Below are 5,170 nucleotides of genomic sequence, written 5' to 3' on the forward strand. Positions count from 1 at the left end.
GACAAATCGAACTTGTTAAGATATGAACAATTGTATTTGTAGCTAGGAATGAAATGGAATGGAATAGTCTAAGGGTGGTTAATTGTTAACCAACTTGCCAATGATTAAATGCATTTATAAACAGATGAATAGGACTTCTCTATAGAACAAAAGATTTGACATATATCTTTGGTACATCACACTAAGATCATAATTATTATTATTCCTTTTCATTTGATTCCTTCCAGATGAGTATGCATGAAAGAGTTTCATATCACACATTGCTTTCATTTCTTAATAATGATCTTAGAGTTTGACTTATTTATAATCATCAAGCTAATAAACTAGCTACTATCAACTCTCTGTTTCTGGCACATGGAATGATTCATGCCCTTGGTGGAAATTCTTGCAGTTATATCTTCGTTGTACAGAACACTACCATATGATTAATACTGCTACAAAGAATAAACTGGGAAGAAAGTGTGAAAAGTTTGTTAGTAGTCTCAGCTGGATAGCATAATTAGAGAAAGAGCGTCACTTGAATAGTTGTGTACTAGTGTTAGTTACAAGCTCGGATCTCAATTATGTTTCTCATCTATTAAGATGCATTAATTTTTTTTTTTTAAAAAAAAAAAATTCACTTTTTGATATTGTCTTACAATGCTGTCATCGGATAAAAGCCTACATAAATTAAAGTCACATTACAAAATTATCGAGCATCAAACAAAGCCTACATGTAGCATATTTTTTTTTTTGAATTAAAAAAAAAAGTTTATCCAGTTTTTTCGGTGTACTAAAAAAGAGATAACTTATTGCATAACATTCCATTACTAGAACTTTCTAATGAACATGGTAATAAGCAAGGTTCTATTTGAAATTATCTTACAGCATAATCTTCCTACCGAGTACTCATGACCAGGGTCAAAGAACGTAAAAACCGATGGGAAAAAAAGATTTACAAATTTGTAGCAAATGGCGTCGCCCGGACTCGAACCGGAGACCTTCAGTGTGTTAGACTGACGTGATAACCAACTACACCACGACACCCACATACCGAGAAAGTAAGTCTTTAATAATTTGTATTATAAAGTTGAAAGCTTAAGATTATCTTTGTCAAAACTCGAAAACTGAAATGGGTCTAGATGTTCCTCCTCACCAGACTGAGAAGGCCTATGTAGGAATGTCAAATAACACCTCCTAACGTAGTTATCAATTCATTCATCAATGAGTCCCGTTTCTGTGGTCCATCACCTTAATTCCATCAAATTTTCAAAGAAAGGCTTCTGCCTATTAATGGTTCCACTACATCTACCGTCAAAGTTTGGTTGAGTATTACGTCTACAATTAATAATAATAATAGTAAGAAAGATCTAAGAAGATCATTCGCTCGCTTAGTTCGATCGGGCTGGAATCGTCAAGCTTTGAGTACGACTCGTAACATAAGACAATAGAATTCAATGTTTTCACTCTAAACTGTTTTTAATTAGTTGGAGTTGACTGATTTCTCATGTCTTAGATCTATCCAAAAAATGTGGAGTTACCCTAGCCTCGTGTTTGTAGCATCTAAACCGAGAAATTTCAACCGTATTTTAGTAGTATAGTTTCATTTGTTTTACACATATAAATGCATACAAATTGCCTTGTCTCTAATTCACAAATGCCAACTTAGGAAAAGCCAAAATTTAGTTCGGTCAAATACAAGCTAACATTGGGGGAAAAAATGCAATAACAACAAACCCAATATATTCCCAACAAGTGGGGTTTGAGGAGAGTAGTTTGTACGCAGACCTCACCCCTACTTAATGCAGGTAGAGAGGTTGTTTCCAATAGACCCTCGGCTCGGAAAGTGTGAGAAGAAGAAGAAGAAGAATGATGAGGAGGAGGAGGAGGAGAAAAGCAAGAAAGGAAGAGAGAAGAAAAAGAGGGAGATAAAGGATAAGTAGTACCAAATATTGCAACAGATAAAACAATACCTGAGACAAAAATAAATATCTAAAATTATGAAGCGATATGCGTGCTACTAAGACTATCGGTGAGCAACTAAGAAACTACCTATTAACTTTCTATCTTAATTCTCGATCTCCACACCCTGCCATCAAGGGTCATGTCCTTAGGCCATCTCCAACCATCCCCCATTTCTCCATAATGGGGGCAACTTTTGCCATAATGGAGCTCCAACAATGGGGGATGAATAGTGTTCCTCCAAATATGGGGGGACACTATTCATCTCCCCCATTACTATTCATGCATATTTTCTTATTATTTTTATTATTTAACTCTTTTAATTTATCTCTTTATTATCTATCTAATTATGTTTATGTAATATCTTTATAATATTAATTTTACATCTTAATTTTAGCGTATAATTTTGATAAATTAATTTTCGTGCATTTATTATTTTTGTGTAAAATTGTAAATTAATTTTATTATAAGTTATAATTGTACAAAGAATATATAATAATCTCAAATGAATGGTGCAAATATAAAATATTAGATGTCGCTAAGATTGAAAGGTACAAATATAAAATATTAGATGCTGCTAAAAATTGAAAAGTGATACATTAAATGAAAATATATTAAATATGGAAATAAATAAAAATTAAAAATACATTAAATTAAAGCAAATAAAAATTGAAACTAAGGGAAATAACACAATAACTTAGTAGCTTACAAATTATATTATTTTAAAATTTATGGTATACAAAAAATTTTATATTAAATTATATGTAATGAATATGTAAAAAAGAAAAAAAGAAAGATTTTCTTTAATAGAAATAAGAAAATAAAATTTAAATAAAGATAATAATATAATATTGAAGAGAGAGAAGAATATAAAATGGAATATTCTTTTTTGGAGTAAAAAATGGAGTAATGGTTGGAGTAACTTTCCTGCATTTTGGAGGAGAAAATGGAGGTAAGGGTTGGAGATGGCCTTAGTAAGCTGAAGTAGCGCCATATCCTGCCTAATGACCTCTCCCCAGTACTTCCTAGGCCTATCTCGACCTCTTCTCAAACTCGCCATGACCAACCTCTCATACCTCCTAACGGGAGCATCAATGCTTCTCCTCTTAACATGTCCAAACCATCTCAGCCTTAACTCCCGCATCTTGTCCTACACGGAGGCTACTCCGACTCTGTCCCGGATAGCTTCATTCTTAATCTTATCTCTCCTGGTACACCCACATATCTATATCAACATCCTTATCTCTGCTACTTTCATCATCTGTATGTGAGAGCTTTTGGCTGGCCAACACTCAGCCCCATACAGCATAGTCGGTCGAACCACCACTCTATAAAGTTTACCCTTAAGTCTTGGCGGCACATTCTTATCACTTAAAAAATCGGAAGCGAGCCTTCATTTCATCCATCTCGCTCCGATGTGATGTGCGACATCTTCGTCAATCTCCCCGTTACCTTGGATAAGGGAAAAACAATGCAAGCTAACATAATAAATACAGGAAAAGAATAATATAAAAATCATATATAGACTTTAATTTAACACTGTTGTTTCAGTTCAATTTCAAATAGCAATAGAGACTGAGAACAAATCACATGCTTCTTCTTAATGTTTTGATGGCCCATAGATGTTTTTTAGTGTTTACTACAAGCACGTTCTCAAAATTGAGACCCCAAAATCTCTTACTGCAACTTTACAGCTGCAAAGAGGCGTCCTTATATATTTGGTTTTGTTCGGTTTGTTACTGAGATTAATGTTTGCTTCTTCTTTGTTTGTTCAGTTCAGACATCCCTTACCAACATTGACAGATTACCACATGGGTAGGTCCGAATCTCACTTCCCTCAATCCTGATAGGTGTAGAAAACAAAAGTGAAAACGAGATTGAGAAGGCTTGAGGCGAAGAACAACAACTTTATTTAAAGAAGTTATTGTCCGTATACAAAATTGGAAAAAACACAGACAATCTTCTTCAAGATATAATAAGCCACTATTTAATACTTGCAGATTTTTCTAATTTACTATTCAGATTTTAGAGGATATGCTCCAAGCATGTGTTATTGACTTTGGGGGTTCGTGGGATCAGTTCTTGCCTTAACTGAGTTTGCCTACAACAACAGTTACCAGTCGAGCATCCAGATGGCTCCCTATGAGGCGTTATATGGTAGACGGTGTCGATCTCCAGTTGGGTGGTTTGAGCCGGGGGAGGCTCGGTTGTTGGGTACGGATTTGGTAAAGGATGCCTTGGACAAGGTTAAGATCATTCAGGATAGGCTTCGTACAGCTCAGTCCAGGCAAAAGAGTTATGCCGACCGTAAGGTTCGTGACGTGGTATTCATAGTCGGAGAGCGAGTGTGCTTCGGGTGTCGCCCATGAGGGCGTGATGATATTTGGAAAGAAGGGCAAGCTAAGCCCCAGGTTCATCGGTCCTTTAGAGATTCTTGATCGAGTGGGAGACGTGGCTTACAAACTTGCGTTGCCGTTGAGTTTATCAGCTGTGCATCCAGTGTTTCATGTGTCCATGCTTCGGAAGTATCACGGCGATCCATCTCACGTGTTAGACTTCAGCACTGTCTAGTTGGACAAGGACTTGACCTACGAAGAGGAGCCGGTAGCTATTCTAGACCGGCAGGTACGTCAGTTGAGATCGAAGAATTTTCCTTCAGTTCGTGTGCAGTGGAGAGGACCCGGAGCCGTGTTTCGACTATCCCGTAGGGTCTGTAGTAAGATATGAGACTTGGGCGCATGCCGGGAATCGAATTCCGAGGTCCCTAGCCCGAAAAAAGAATTTTTTAAAAAAAAATTCTTGGCTGGAAAATATAAGCATTTGTAGAAATAAAATAGTGTGTAATCCTGATGGTATCGGGGCCGTATTTTGGTTTCGGAGCCGGGTACAGATTTAAAATAATATTTAAGTCGAACCTGTGAAATTTGGTAAGAATCGGAGTTGATTTGATATAAATCGGACCCGTAGTTGAGAAAATTGGAATTTCAATGTTCTTGAGAATTTAATGAATTTTGGTGCTAAATTCATAGTTGTTGATGTTATTTTGACGATTTGATTGCACGAGCAAGTCCGTATGATATTTTTAGACTTGCGTGCATGTTTGGTTTGGAGCCCCGAGGGCTCGGGTGACTTTTGGATAGGCCACGGAGTGAATTCAGACTTAGAGAAATAGCTGTTGCAGGTTCAATTGTGTTGCAGGCTCTGATCTCGCAATTGCGAGGTCAAGCTT

General features: G+C 36.5%; 1 non-coding gene across 1 annotated transcript; it reads right to left on the reverse strand.

Annotated features, from left to right (window-relative positions):
- Positions 1 to 952: 952 nt before the first annotated feature.
- On the reverse strand, positions 953 to 1,026 carry TRNAV-AAC. The gene has a single exon. It is a non-coding gene; the product is annotated as a tRNA-Val (tRNA).
- Between the last annotated feature and the right edge of the window lie 4,144 nt (positions 1,027 to 5,170).

This window comes from Nicotiana attenuata, unplaced genomic scaffold (genome assembly GCF_001879085.1).
Source record: "Nicotiana attenuata strain UT unplaced genomic scaffold, NIATTr2, whole genome shotgun sequence".
In the NCBI taxonomy this organism is placed as follows: domain Eukaryota; kingdom Viridiplantae; phylum Streptophyta; class Magnoliopsida; order Solanales; family Solanaceae; genus Nicotiana; species Nicotiana attenuata.